This window comes from Oncorhynchus tshawytscha, linkage group LG08 (genome assembly GCF_018296145.1).
Source record: "Oncorhynchus tshawytscha isolate Ot180627B linkage group LG08, Otsh_v2.0, whole genome shotgun sequence".
NCBI classification, from domain to species: Eukaryota; Metazoa; Chordata; class Actinopteri; order Salmoniformes; family Salmonidae; genus Oncorhynchus; species Oncorhynchus tshawytscha.
The window spans coordinates 3,692,689-3,708,400 of NC_056436.1; positions in this window are offsets into that span (position 1 = coordinate 3,692,689).

Genomic DNA, 15,712 nt, shown 5'->3' on the forward strand with positions numbered 1-15,712 from the left:
AAGGACTATCTGTTATTCAATGTGTTTCTATGGGCTAATAGCAGTAAGGACTATCTGTTATTCAATGTGTTTCTATGGGCTAATAGCAGTAAGGACTATCTGTTATTCAATGTGTTTCTATTGGCTAGTAGCAGTAAGGACTATCTGTTATTCAATGTGTTTCTATTGGCTAGTAGCAGTAAGGACTATCTGTTATTCAATGTGTTTCTATTGGCTAGTAGCAGTAAGGACTATCTGTTATTCAATGTGTTTCTATTGGCTAGTAGCAGTAAGGACTATCTGTTATTCAATGTGTTTCTATTGGCTAATAGCAGTAAGGACTATCTGTTATTCAATGTGTTTCTATGGGCTAATAGCAGTAAGGACTATCTGTTATTCAATGTGTTTCTATGGGCTAATAGCAGTAAGGACTATCTGTTATTCAATGTGTTTCTAATGGCTCATTTATTTTATCTGTTATTTTACCAGGTAAGTTGACTGAGAACACGTTCTCATTTGCAGCAACGACCTGGGGAATAGTTACAGGGGAGAGGAGGGGGATGAATGAGCCAATTGTAAACTGGGGATTATTAGGTGGCCGTGATGGTTTGAGGGACAGATTGAGAATTTAGCCAGGACACAGGGGTTAACACCCCTACTCTTATGATAAGTGCCATGGGATCTTTAATGACCTCAGAGAGCCAGGACACCTGGGTTAACACCCCTACGATAAGTGCCATGGGATCTTTAGTGACCTCAGAGTCAGGACACCTGTTTAACGTCCCATCCGAAAGACGGCACCCTACGCAGGGCACTGGCCCTCCAACACCACTTCCAGCAGCATCTGGTCTCCCATCCAGGGACTGACCAGGACCAACCCTGCTTAGCTTCAGAAGCAAGCCAGCAGTGCCATCCATGGTGGTATGCTGCTGGCAAATAGCAGTTTATAAAACAATGTGATACTTCAAGGGGTTCTTAAAATTTAACATCCAAATAGCTAAATGATCCTTGGTACGACCTTCTTAGTTTGTGTTTAAATCCACCGCGGTCTGTAGTTTCGGTGTTCAGGGATTAGAGCCTTTCCCCAGGACGTATTACTCTCTCTCTCTCTGTCACATACACACACACACACACACACACACACGAGACAGACCAGCCTGCATGCACACGCACACACTGATTCACACACACATATTGAACGGCTCACACACACACACACACATACAAGCTCGCTCTCGCATATAGACCAACACACACACACACAGACCAGCCTGCATGCACACACACACACACACACACACACACATACATACAAGCTCGCTCTCGCATATAGACCAACACACACACAGACCAGCCTGCATGCACACACACACACTGATTCACACACACACAAGCTCAGCGTAACCATAGCGAAGACACCGTCAGAGAGAGTGGTAAATAATACAACCCATTTATGAGCTGATGAGATGCCTGGATTCCATCATTCATTCTCTCCGTCTGCATCCCACATTACACCCTATTCCCTAAATAGTGCACTACTTTTGACCAGGGCCCACAGGGGCACTATATAAGGGCTAGGCTGCCATTTGGGATACAAGCCTATGTGATTGCATGAGTCATTTCTGTGGTTCATGTTGAAATCAACTAGCTTCTACTGAAGAGGGTCTAGGCCGAGCAGAAATGCAGTTACAATGAGCTGAGAGGTCTGTTGGTCCAAAACTATGAGCTGAGAGGACTGTCGGTCCAAAACTATGAGCTGAGAGGACTGTCGGTCCAAAACTATGAGCTGAGAGGACTGTCGGTCCAAAACTATGAGCTGAGAGGACTGTCGGTCCAAAACTATGAGCTGAGAGGACTGTCGGTCCAAAACTATGAGCTGAGGGGACTGTCGGTCCAAAACTGGGGTTGGATGGGTGTTTGGGTTGGGTTGGGGATGGGGTGGGGTGGGGTGGGGATGGGGTTGGGTGGTGGTGGGTTTGGGGATTGGGTTGGGGTGGTGGTGGGTTTGGGGATTGGGTTGGGGTGGTGGTGGGGATGGGGTTGGGTGGTGGTGGGTTTGGGGATTGGGTTGGGGTGGTGGTGGGTTTGGGGATTGGGTTGGGGTGGTGGTGGGTTTGGGGATTGGGTTGGGGTGGGTGGGGGGCATGGGGTGTGGTTAGACAAGCACGTGGCTTCACAGTCACTCAAATCAAATCAATTATCTATTATTGGTCACATACACATGGTTAGCAGATGTTAATATGAGTGTAGCAATATGGTTGTGCTTCTAGTTTCGACAGTGCAGTAATATCTAACAAGTAATCTAACAATTCCCCAACAACTACCTAAAACACACAAATCTAAAGGGGTGAATGAGAATATGTACATATGAGTATATGGATGAGCGATGGCCGAGCAGCATAGGCAAGGTGCAGTAGATGGTATAAAATACAGTATATACATATGAGATGAGTAATGTAAGATATGTAAACATTATTAAAGCTGCATTATTTGAAGTCATTATTAAAGTGGCTGGAGTTGAGTCAGTGTCAGTGTGTTGGCAGCAGCCTCTCAATGTTAGTGGTGGCTGTTTAACAGTCTGATGGCCTTGAGATAGAAGCTGTTTTTCAGTCTCTCGGTCCCAGCTTTGATGCACCTGTACTGACCTCGCCTTCTGGATGATAGCGGGGTGAACAGGCAGTGGCTCGGGTGGTTGATGTCCTTGATGATCTTTATGGCCTTCCTGTGACATCGGGTGGTGTAGGTGTCCTGGAGGGCAGGTAGTTTGCCCCCGGTGATGCGTTGTGCAGACCTCACTACCCTCTGGAGAACCTTACGGTTGTGGGCGGAGCAGTTGCCGTACCAGGTGGTGATACAGCCGACAGGATGCTCTCGATTGTGCATCTGTAAAAGTTTGTGAGGGTTTTAGGTGACAAGACACATCTTCAGCCTCCTGAGGTTGAAGAGGCACTGTTGCGCCTTCTTCACCACACTGTCTGTGTGGGTGGGCCATTTCAGATTGTCTGTGATGTGTACGCAGAGGAACTTAAAACTTTCCACCTTCTCCACTGCTGTCCCGTTGATGTGGATAGGGTGGTGCTCCCTCTGCTGTTTCCTGAAGTCCACGATCATCTCCTTTGTTTTGTTGACATTGAGTGAGAGGTTATTTTCCTGCCACCACTCTCCCAGGGCCCTCACCTCCTCCCTGTAGGCTGTTTCGTTGTTGTTGGTAATCAGGCCCGCTACTGTTGTGTCATCTGCGTACTTGATGATTGAGTTGGAGGCGTGCATGGCCACGTAGTCATGTAATACATGTATCACTAGCCATTTTAACTATGCCACTTTGTTTACATACTCATCTCATATGTATATACTGTACTCAATACCATCTGCTGTATCTTGCCTATTCGGCTCTGTACCATCACTCATTCATATATCTTTATGTACCTATTCTTTATCCCCTTACACTTTTGTCTATAAGGTAGTAGTTTTGGAATTGTTAGCTAGATTACTTGTTGGTTATTACTGCATTGTCGGAACTAGAAGCACAAGCATTTCGCTACACTCGCATTAACATCTGCTAACCATGTGTATGTGACAAATACAATTTGATTTGATTTGAACAGGGAGTATAGGAGGGGAGGAGGGGTAGACCCAGGGGACTGAGCACGCACCATTGTGGGGTCCCAGTGTTGAGGATCAGCGAAGTGGAGATGTTGTTTCCTACCTTCACCACCTGGGGGCGGCCCGTCAAGATGTCCAGTACCCAGTTGCACAGGGTGGGGTTGAGACCCAGGGCCTCCAGCTTGATGAGTTTGGAGGGTACTATGGTGCTGAATGCTGAGCTGTAGTCAATGAACAGAATTCTTACATAGGTATTCTTCTTGTCCAGATGGGTTAGGGCAGTGTGCAGTGTGATGGTGATTGCATTGTCTGTGGACCTGTTAGGGCAGGATGTAAACTGAAGTGGAGGAGGAAGAGGAGAGGAGGGGAGGAGGATGGCAGGTAAGGCGGAGGTGATAAGATCCTTGACTAGTCTCAAAGCACTTCATGATGGCAGAAGTAAGTGCTACGGGGCGGTAGTCATTTAGTTCTGTTATCTTGCCTTGGGTTTAGAAACAATGGTGGACGTCTTGAATCATGTGGGGACAGCGGACTGGGATAGGGAGAGATTGAATATGTCCATAAACACACCAGCCAGCTGGTCTGCACATGCTTTGAGAACGCGGCTAGGGATGCTGTCTGGGCCAGCAGCCTTCCGAGGGTTAACACGTTTAAATGTCTTACTCACGTCGGCCACCGAGAAGGAGAGTCCTGCTTGAATTCAATTGAATTGCTCTTGGACACAGCTATTAGCATCCGTAGCATTCTTCAACCTCGTGTTGCGTTTTGGGGTTGCGACGAATCCTCGACCTCGACCTCGGCACGCGGTCATCTCATCTGATATGTAAATTCTTAACTCGCATGTTTTATTTATACTTATACTTATATTTATTTATTTGGGTGTTTCCGGCAAGTTCTCTGGGCATATGTAGTTACGAGGCAATGTCTGGATTTGACTCCGATCCAATTTAGACAACCAACTAAGCCCTGTGGCTGAACCCGATTCCGACAACATATCCAGAGAGAGCCATGTTTCCGTGAAACAGAGAATGTTACAATCTCTGATGTCTCTCTGGAAGGCAACCCTTGGCCCTAATTTCGTCTACCTTGTTGTCAAGAGACTGGGCGAGTAATATACTCGGAAGGGGTGGGTGGTGTGCACGCCTCCGAAGTCTGACCAGGAGGCCGCTCCGTCTACTTCTTCTGCGGCGACGTTGTTTTGGGCCGGCCTCTTGAATTAGATCCAATGTCCTGGGTTGTGGTGCGAACAAAGAATCTGCTTCAGGAAAGTCATATCCCTGGTCGTAATGTTGGTAAGTTGACGTCACTCTTACATCCAATTGTTCTTCCCAGCTGTATGTAATAACACTTAAGATTTACTGGGGTTAACAATGTAAGAAATAATACATAAAAAAATATATTTAAAAAATACCCCATAGTTTCCTAAGGACTCGAAGCGAGGACGCCCATCTCTGTCGGCGTCATCTTGTCACTCTAGAGGAGCTGAATACCCATTACCATCTGGATCTAAATGTTATTCGCTGTTTCTCTTCGGGGTCAATGCCTGGTTGCTGTGAAAGGCACTTTATGTGTGTTTAAAAGGGATAGCTATATCAATCTAATTTAAACCAGAATGTAATTTGAGTGACTTGGTTTAAATTGAGTTGTGTGGAACCAGATGTGTGTTTTTAAATGTTACGGTATGACCGTACCCTATATGGAACCCTATTCCCTACATAGTGCACTACTGTTGACCAGAGCCCTATGGCACCCTATTCCCTATATAGAACACTACTGTTGACCAGGGCCCTATTCCCTATATTGTGCACTACTGTTGACCAGGACCCTATTCCCTATATAGTACACTACTGTTGACCAGGGCCCTATTCCCTATATAGTGCACTACTGTTGACCAGGGCCCTATTCCCTATATAGAACACTACTGTTGACCAGGGCCCTATTCCCTACATAGTGCACTACTGTTGACTGTACCCTATATGGAACCCTATTCCCTACATAGTGCACTACTGTTGACCAGAGCCCTATGGCACCCTATTCCCTATATAGAACACTACTGTTGACCAGAGCCCTATTCCTATATTATGCACTACTGTTGACCAGGACCCTATTCCCTATATAGTACACTACTGTTGACCAGGGCCCTATTCCCTATATAGTGCACTACTGTTGACCAGGGCCCTATTCCCTATATAGAACACTACTGTTGACCAGGGCCCTATTCCCTACATAGTGCACTACTGTTGACTGTACCCTATATGGAACCCTATTCCCTACATAGTACACTACTGTTGACCAGAGCCCTATGGAACCCTATTCCCTACATAGTACACTACTATTGACCAGAGCCCTATGGAACCCTATTCCCTACATAGTACACTACTGTTGACCAGAGCCCTATGGAACCCTAATCCCTACATAGTGCACTACTGTTGACCAGAGCCCTATGGCACCCTATTCCCTACATAGTGCACTACTATTGACCAGAGCCCTATGGAACCTAATCCCTACATAGTGCACTACTGTTGACCAGGGCCCTATTCCCTACATAGTACACTACTATTGACCAGAGCCCTGTTCCTATATAGTGCACTACTATTGACCAGAGCCCTATGGCACCCTATTCCCTACATAGTGCACTACTATTGACCAGAGCCCTATGGCACCCTATTCCCTATATAGTACACTACTGTTGACCAGGGCCCTATTCCCTATATAGTGCACTACTGTTGACCAGGGCCCTATTCCCTATATAGTGCACTACTGTTGACCAGGGCCCTATTCCCTACATAGTACACTACTATTGACCAGAGCCCTGTTCCCTATATAGTGCACTACTATTGACCAGAGCCCTATGGCACCCTATTCCCTACATAGTGCACTACTATTGACCAGAGCCCTATGGCACCCTATTCCCTATATAGTACACTACTGTTGACCAGGGCCCTATTCCCTATATAGTGCACTACTGTTGACCAGGGCCCTATTCCTATATAGTACACTACTGTTGACCAGAGCCCTATGGCACCCTATTCCCTACATAGTACACTACTGTTGACCAGGGCCCTATTCCCTATATAGAACACTACTGTTGACCAGGGCCCTATTCCCTACATAGTGCACTACTGTTGACTGTACCCTATATGGAACCCTATTCCCTACATAGTGCACTACTGTTGACCAGAGCCCTATGGCACCCTATTCCCTATATAGAACACTACTGTTGACCAGAGCCCTATTCCCTATATTATGCACTACTGTTGACCAGGACCCTATTCCCTATATAGTACACTACTGTTGACCAGGGCCCTATTCCCTATATAGTGCACTACTGTTGACCAGGGCCCTATTCCCTATATAGAACACTACTGTTGACCAGGGCCCTATTCCCTACATAGTGCACTACTGTTGACTGTACCCTATATGGAACCCTATTCCCTACATAGTACACTACTGTTGACCAGAGCCCTATGGAACCCTATTCCCTACATAGTACACTACTATTGACCAGAGCCCTATGGAACCCTATTCCCTACATAGTACACTACTGTTGACCAGAGCCCTATGGAACCCTAATCCCTACATAGTGCACTACTGTTGACCAGGGCCCTATTCCTACATAGTACACTACTATTGACCAGAGCCCTGTTCCCTATATAGTGCACTACTATTGACCAGAGCCCTATGGCACCCTATTCCCTACATAGTGCACTACTATTGACCAGAGCCCTATGGCACCCTATTCCCTATATAGTACACTACTGTTGACCAGGGCCCTATTCCCTATATAGTGCACTACTGTTGACCAGGGCCCTATTCCCTATATAGTACACTACTGTTGACCAGAGCCCTATGGCACCCTATTCCCTACATAGTACACTACTGTTGACCAGGGCCCTATTCCCTATATAGTGCACTACTGTTGACCAGAGCCCTATTCCCTACATAGTGCACTAATGTTGACCAGAGCCCTATTCCCTATATAGAACACTACTGTTGACCAGGACCCTATTCCCTATATAGTACACTACTGTTGACCAGGGCCCTATTCCCTACATAGTGCACTACTGTTGACCAGAGCCCTATGGCACCCTATTCCCTACATAGTACACTACTGTTGACCAGGGCCCTATTCCCGATATAGTGCACTACTGTTAACCAGAGCCCTATTCCCTACATAGTGCACTACTGTTGACCAGAGCCCTATTCCCCAAATAGAACACTACTGTTGACCAGAGCCCTATGGAACCCTATTCCCTATATAGTGCACTACTATTGACCAGAGCCCTATTCCCTATATAGTGCACTACTGTTGAACAGGGCCCTATTCCCTATATAGAACACTACTGTTGACCAGAGCCCTATTCCCTATATAGAACACTACTGTTGACCAGGGCCCTATTCCCTATATAGAACACTACTGTTGACCAGGGCCCTATTCCCTATATAGTACACTACTGTTGACCAGGGCCCTATTCCCTATATAGAACACTACTGTTGACCAGGCCCCTATAGAACCCTGTTCCCTATATAGAACACTATTGTTGACCAGGGCCCTATTCCCTATATAGTACACTACTGTTGACCAGAGCCCTATAGAACCCTGTTCCCTATATAGAACACTACTGTTGACCAGAGCCCTATTCCCTATATAGTACACTTCTGTTGAACAGGGCCCTATTCCCTATATAGAACACTACTGTTGACCAGAGCCCTATGGAACCCTATTCCCTATATAGTGCACTAATGTTGACCAGGTGCCATTTGGAACGGGGTTTACAGAGACTAGGTTGTATCCCCGGGCCCCTCGAAAACCTCCAGATTATGTTACTGGATATTTATGTTTCATTTAGGAATCTTGGCATAGTTTGTCCTGGTGTGGTGGTCTATCCCAGTGGAGCAGCTGTGGAGAATTACACACAGACTCTATACTGTCGTTGTTAGGTGGAGTGCAAAATTACATCATCCACTTCTCTCCTTGATATGACGCGTTCCAAATGGCACACTCTTCTCTTTATGGTGTACTGCTTTAGACCAGGTTCCCAACAGGGAGTGCACTACTTTAGACCAGGGCCCCAACAGAGCGTGCACTTCTTTAGACCAGGGCCCCAACAGAGCGTGCACTACTTAGGGTCAGACTGTTATATCTGGAGTATTTTTCCTGTCTTATCCGGTGTCCTGTGTGAATTTAAGTATGCTCTAATTATCTCTAATTCTCTGCTTTCTTTCTCTCTCTCTCTCGGAGGACCTGAGCCCTAGGACCATGCCTCAGGACTACCTGGCCTGATGGCTCCTTGCTGTCCCCAGTCCACCTGGTCGTGCTGCTGCTCCAGTTTCAACTGTTCTGCCTGCGGCTATGGAACCCTGACCTGTTCACCGGACGTGCTACCTGTCCCAGACCTGCTGTTTTCAACTCTCTAGAGACAGCAGGAGTAGTAGAGATACCCTTAATGATCGGCTATGAAAAGCCAATTGACATTTACTCCTGAGGTGCTGACTTGCTGCACCCTCGACAACCACTGTGATTATTATTATTTGACCCTGCTGGTCATCTATGAACATTTGAACATCTTGGCCATGTTCTGTTATAATCTCCACCCGGCACGGCCAGAAGAGGGCCACCCCTCATAGCCTGGTTCCTCTCCTGGTTTCTTCCTAGGTTCTGGCCTTTCTAGGGAGTTTTTCCTAGCCACCGTGCTTCTACACCTGCATTGCTTGCTGTTTGTGGTTTTAGGCTGGGTTTCTGTACAGCACTTTGAGATATCAGCTGATGTACGAAGGGCTTTAAGAATACATTTGATTGATTGATTGATTTAGACCAGGGCCCAACAGGAAGTGTACTCCTTTAGACCAGGGCCCAACAGGGAGTGTACTCCTTTAGACCAGGGCCCAACAGGGAGTGTACTCCTTTAGACCAGGGCCCAACAGGGAGTGTACTCCTTTAGACCAGGGCCCAACAGGGAGTGTACTCCTTTAGACCAGGGCCCAACAGGGAGTGTACTCCTTTAGACCAGGGCCCAACAGGGAGTGTACTCGGCTAACATTTCAGATGCAGGTGTTGTTTTTTCTATGGAGGAATACATTGTAAATTCCCAGAAGTATAAGTGGGCGGGGCAGGGTTGGGCTGGGCTGGGCAGGGCGGGGCTGGGCAGGGCTGGGCGGCTCCACAGTGCCTCAGGAATGTCTGTTCCATGAGGCTTGCCCAGTTCAGGGTGGTCAGTGTGACCGTCTCTGTCTGTCTGAATCTGTGGGTGAGTAATTCTAGTCAAACTTTATGGTTCTAATCTGATAGTGGTAGTGGGGTGGTAGATGTCTAGTCTCCTTTATGGCTCTAATCTGATAGTGGTAGATGTCTAGTCTCCTTTATGGCTCTAATCTGATAGTGGTAGTGTGGTGGTAGATATCTCCTTTATGGCTCTAATCTGATAGTGGTAGATGACTCCTTTATGGCTCTAATCTGAAAGTGGTAGTGTGGTGGTAGATGTCTCCTTTATGGCTCTAATATGATAGTGGTAGTGGGGTGGTAGATGTGTCCTTTATGGCTCTAATCTGATAGTGGTAGGGGGTGGTAGAAGACTCCTTTATGCCTCTAATCTGATAGTGGTAGATGTCCCCTTTATGGCTCTAATCTGATAGTGGTAGTGGGGTGGTAGATGTTTAGGCTCCTTTATGGCTCTAATCTGATAGTGGTAGATGTCTAGTCTCCTTTATGGCTCTAATCTGATAGTGGTAGTGTGGTGGTAGATGTCTAGTCTCCTTTATGGCTCTAATCTGATAGTGGTAGTGGGGTGGTAGATGTCTAGTCTCCTTTATGGCTATAATCTGATAGTGGTAGATTCCCCTTTATGGTTCTAATCTGATAGTCGTAGATGTCTAGCCTCCTTTATGGCTCTAATCTGATAGTGGTAGATGTCTAGTCTCCTTTATGGTTCTAATCTGATAGTGGTAGTGGGGTGGTAGATGTCTAGTCTCCTTATGGCTCTAATCTGATAGTGGTAGTGTGGTGGTAGATGTCTAGTCCCCTTTATGGCTCTAATCTGATAGTGGTAGATGTCTAGTCTCCTTTATGGTTCTAATCTGATAGTGGTAGTGGGGTGGTAGATGTCTAGTCTCCTTATGGCTCTAATCTGATAGTGGTAGTGTGGTGGTAGATGTCTAGTCCCCTTTATGGCTCTAATCTGATAGTGGTAGTGTGGTGGTAGATACCTAGTCCCCTTTATGGCTCTAATCTGATAGTGGTAGTGGGGTGGTAGATGTCTAGTCCCCTTTATGGCTCTAATCTGATAGTGGTAGTGTGGTGGTAGATGTCTAGTCTCCTTTATGGCTCTAATCTGATAGTGGTAGATGTCCCCTTTATGGCTCTAATCTGATAGTGGTAGTGGGTTGGTAGATGTTTAGGCTCCTTTATGGCTCTAATCTGATAGTGGTAGATGTCTAGTCTCCTTTATGGCTCTAATCTGATAGTGGTAGATGTCTAGTCTCCTTTATGGCTCTAATCTGATAGTGGTAGATGTCCCCTTTATGGCTCTAATCTGATAGTGGTAGTGTGTTGGTAGATGTTTAGGCTCCTTTATGGCTCTAATCTGATAGTGGTAGATGTCTAGTCTCCTTTATGGCTCTAATCTGATAGTGGTAGATGACTCCTTTATGGCTCTAATCTGAAAGTGGTAGTGTGGTGGTAGATGTCTCCTTTATGGCTCTAATATGATAGTGGTAGTGGGGTGGTAGATGTGTCTTTTATGGCTCTAATCTGATAGTGGTAGGGGGTGGTAGAAGACTCCTTTATGCCTCTAATCTGATAGTGGTAGATGTCCCCTTTATGGCTCTAATCTGATAGTGGTAGTGGGGTGGTAGATGTTTAGGCTCCTTTATGGCTCTAATCTGATAGTGGTAGATGTCTAGTCTCCTTTATGGCTCTAATCTGATAGTGGTAGTGTGGTGGTAGATGTCTAGTCTCCTTTATGGCTCTAATCTGATAGTGGTAGTGGGGTGGTAGATGTCTAGTCTCCTTTATGGCTATAATCTGATAGTGGTAGATTCCCCTTTATGGTTCTAATCTGATAGTCGTAGATGTCTAGTCTCCTTTATGGCTCTAATCTGATAGTGGTAGATGTCTAGTCTCCTTTATGGTTCTAATCTGATAGTGGTAGTGGGGTGGTAGATGTCTAGTCTCCTTATGGCTCTAATCTGATAGTGGTAGTGTGGTGGTAGATGTCTAGTCCCCTTTATGGCTCTAATCTGATAGTGGTAGATTCCCCTTTATGGCTCTAATCTGATAGTGGTAGATGTCTAGTCTCCTTTATGGTTCTAATCTGATAGTGGTAGTGGGGTGGTAGATGTCTAGTCTCCTTATGGCTCTAATCTGATAGTGGTAGTGTGGTGGTAGATGTCTAGTCCTCTTTATGGCTCTAATCTGATAGTGGTAGTGTGGTGGTAGATACCTAGTCCCCTTTATGGCTCTAATCTGATAGTGGTAGTGGGGTGGTAGATGTCTAGTCCCTTTATGGCTCTAATCTGATAGTGGTAGTGTGGTGGTAGATGTCTAGTCTCCTTTATGGCTCTAATCTGATAGTGGTAGATGTCCCTTTATGGCTCTAATCTGATAGTGGTAGTGGGTTGGTAGATGTTTAGGCTCCTTTATGGCTCTAATCTGATAGTGGTAGATGTCTAGTCTCCTTTATGGCTCTAATCTGATAGTGGTAGATGTCTAGTCTCCTTTATGGCTCTAATCTGATAGTGGTAGATGTCCCCTTTATGGCTCTAATCTGATAGTGGTAGTGGGTTGGTAGATGTTTAGGCTCCTTTATGGCTCTAATCTGATAGTGGTAGATTCCCTTTATGGTTCTAATCTGATAGTGGTAGATGTCTAGTCTCCTTTATGGTTCTAATCTGATAGTGGTAGATTCCCCTTTATGGTTCTAATCTGATAGTGGTAGATGTCTAGTCTCCTTTATGGCTCTAATCTGATAGTGGTAGATGTCTAGGCTCCTTTATGGTTCTAATCTGATAGTTGTAGATGTCTAGTCTCTTTTATGGTTCTAATCTGATAGTGGTAGTGTGGTGGTAGATGTCTACTCCCCTTTATGGCTCTAATCTGATAGTGGTAGTGGGGTGGTAGATGTCTAGGCTCCTTTATGTCTCTAATCTGATAGTGGTAGTGGGGTTGTAGATGTCTAGTCTCCTTTATGGCTCTAATCTGATAGTGGTAGTGGGGTGGTAGATGTCTAGTCTCCTTCATGGCTCTAATCTGATAGTGGTAGATGTCTAGTCTCCTTTATGGCTGATAGTGGTAGTGTGGTGGTAGATGCCTCCTTTATGGCTCTAATATTATAGTGGTAGATGTCCCCTTTATGTCTCTAATCTGATAGTGGTAGTGGGGTGGTAGATGTCTAGTCTCCTTTATGGCTCTAATCTGATAGCGGTAGTGGGGTGGTAGATGTCTACTTTATGACTCTAATCTGATAGTGGTAGTGGGGTGGTAGATGTCTAGTCTCCTTTATGGCTCTAATCTGATAGCGGTAGTGGGGTGGTAGATGTCTACTTTATGACTCTAATCTGATAGTGGTAGTGTGGTGGTAGATGTCTAGTCTCCTTTATGGCTATAATCTGATAGTGGTAGATTCCCCTTTATGGCACTAATCTGATAGTGGTAGATGTCTAGTCTCCTTTATGGCTCTAATCTGATAGTGGTAGATGTCTAGTCTCCTTTATGTTTCTAATCTGATAGTGGTAGTGTGGTGATAGATGTCTCCTTTATGGATCTAATCTAATAGTGGTAGATGTCCCCTTTATGGCTCTAATCTGATAGTGGTAGTGTGGTGGTAGATGTCTAGTCTCCTTTATGGCTATAATCTGATAGTGGTAGATTCCCTTTATGGCACTAATCTGATAGTGGTAGATGTCTAGTCTCCTTTATGGCTCTAATCTGATAGTGGTAGTGGGGTGGTAGATGTCTAGTCCCCTTTATGGCTCTAATCTGATAGTGGTAGATGTCTGGTCTCCTTTATGGCTCTAATCTGATCGTGGTAGTGTGGTGGTAGATGTCTCCTTTATGTCTCTAATCTGATAGTGGTAGTGGGGTTGTAGATGTCTAGCCTCCTTTATGGCTCTAATCTGATAGTGGTAGATGTCTAGTCTCCTTTATGGTTCTAATCTGATAGTGGTAGTGGGGTGTTAGATGTCTAGTCTCCTTTATGGCTCTAATCTGATAGTGGTAGATGTCTAGTCAACTTTATGGCTCTAATCTGATCGTGGTAGTGTGGTGGTAGATGTCTCCTTTATGTCTCTAATCTGATAGTGGTAGTGGGGTTGTAGATGTCTAGCCTCCTTTATGGCTCTAATCTGATAGTGTTAGATGTCTAGCCTCCTTTATGGTTCTAATCTGATAGTGGTAGTTGGTTGGTAGATGTCTAGTCTCCTTTATGGCTCTAATCTGATAGTGGTAGATGTCTAGTCTCCTTTATGGTTCTAATCTGATAGTGGTAGTGGGGTGTTAGATGTCTAGTCTCCTTTATGGCTCTAATCTGATAGTGGTAGATGTCTAGTCAACTTTATGGCTCTAATCTGATCGTGGTAGTGTGGTGGTAGATGTCTCCTTTATGTCTCTAATCTGATAGTGGTAGTGGGGTTGTAGATGTCTAGCCTCCTTTATGGCTCTAATCTGATAGTGTTAGATGTCTAGCCTCCTTTATGGTTCTAATCTGATAGTGGTAGTTGGTTGGTAGATGTTTAGGCTCCTTTATGGCTCTAATCTGATAGTGGTAGATGTCTAGTCTCCTTTATGGCTCTAATCTGATAGTGGTAGATGTCTAGTCTCCTTTATGGCTCTAATCTGATAGTGGTAGATGTCCCTTTATGGCTCTAATCTGATAGTGGTAGTGGGTTGGTAGATGTTTAGGCTCCTTTATGGCTCTAATCTGATAGTGGTAGATTCCCCTTTATGGTTCTAATCTGATAGTGGTAGATGTCTAGTCTCCTTTATGGCTCTAATCTGATAGTGGTAGATTCCCTTTATGGTTCTAATCTGATAGTGGTAGATGTCTAGTCTCCTTTATGGCTCTAATCTGATAGTGGTAGATGTCTAGGCTCCTTTATGGTTCTAATCTGATAGTTGTAGATGTCTAGTCTCTTTTATGGTTCTAATCTGATAGTGGTAGTGTGGTGGTAGATGTCTACTCCCTTTATGGCTCTAATCTGATAGTGGTAGTGGGGTGGTAGATGTCTAGGCTCCTTTATGTCTCTAATCTGATAGTGGTAGTGGGGTTGTAGATGTCTAGTCTCCTTTATGGCTCTAATCTGATAGTGGTAGTGGGGTGGTAGATGTCTAGTCTCCTTCATGGCTCTAATCTGATAGTGGTAGATGTCTAGTCTCCTTTATGGCTGATAGTGGTAGTGTGGTGGTAGATGCCTCCTTTATGGCTCTAATATTATAGTGGTAGATGTCCCCTTTATGTCTCTAATCTGATAGTGGTAGTGGGGTGGTAGATGTCTAGTCTCCTTTATGGCTCTAATCTGATAGCGGTAGTGGGGTGGTAGATGTCTACTTTATGACTCTAATCTGATAGTGGTAGTGGGGTGGTAGATGTCTAGTCTCCTTTATGGCTCTAATCTGATAGCGGTAGTGGGGTGGTAGATGTCTACTTTATGACTCTAATCTGATAGTGGTAGTGTGGTGGTAGATGTCTAGTCTCCTTTATGGCTATAATCTGATAGTGGTAGATTCCCCTTTATGGCACTAATCTGATAGTGGTAGATGTCTAGTCTCCTTTATGGCTCTAATCTGATAGTGGTAGTGGGGTGGTAGATGTCTAGTCCCCTTTATGGCTCTAATCTGATAGTGGTAGATGTCTGGTCTCCTTTATGGCTCTAATCTGATCGTGGTAGTGTGGTGGTAGATGTCTCCTTTATGTCTCTAATCTGATAGTGGTAGTGGGGTTGTAGATGTCTAGCCTCCTTTATGGCTCTAATCTGATAGTGGTAGATGTCTAGTCTCCTTTATGGTTCTAATCTGATAGTGGTAGTGGGGTGTTAGATGTCTAGTCTCCTTTATGGCTCTAATCTGATAGTGGTAGTGGGGTGGTAGATGTCTAGTCTCCTTTATGGCTCTAATCTGATAGTGGTAGATGTCTAGTCA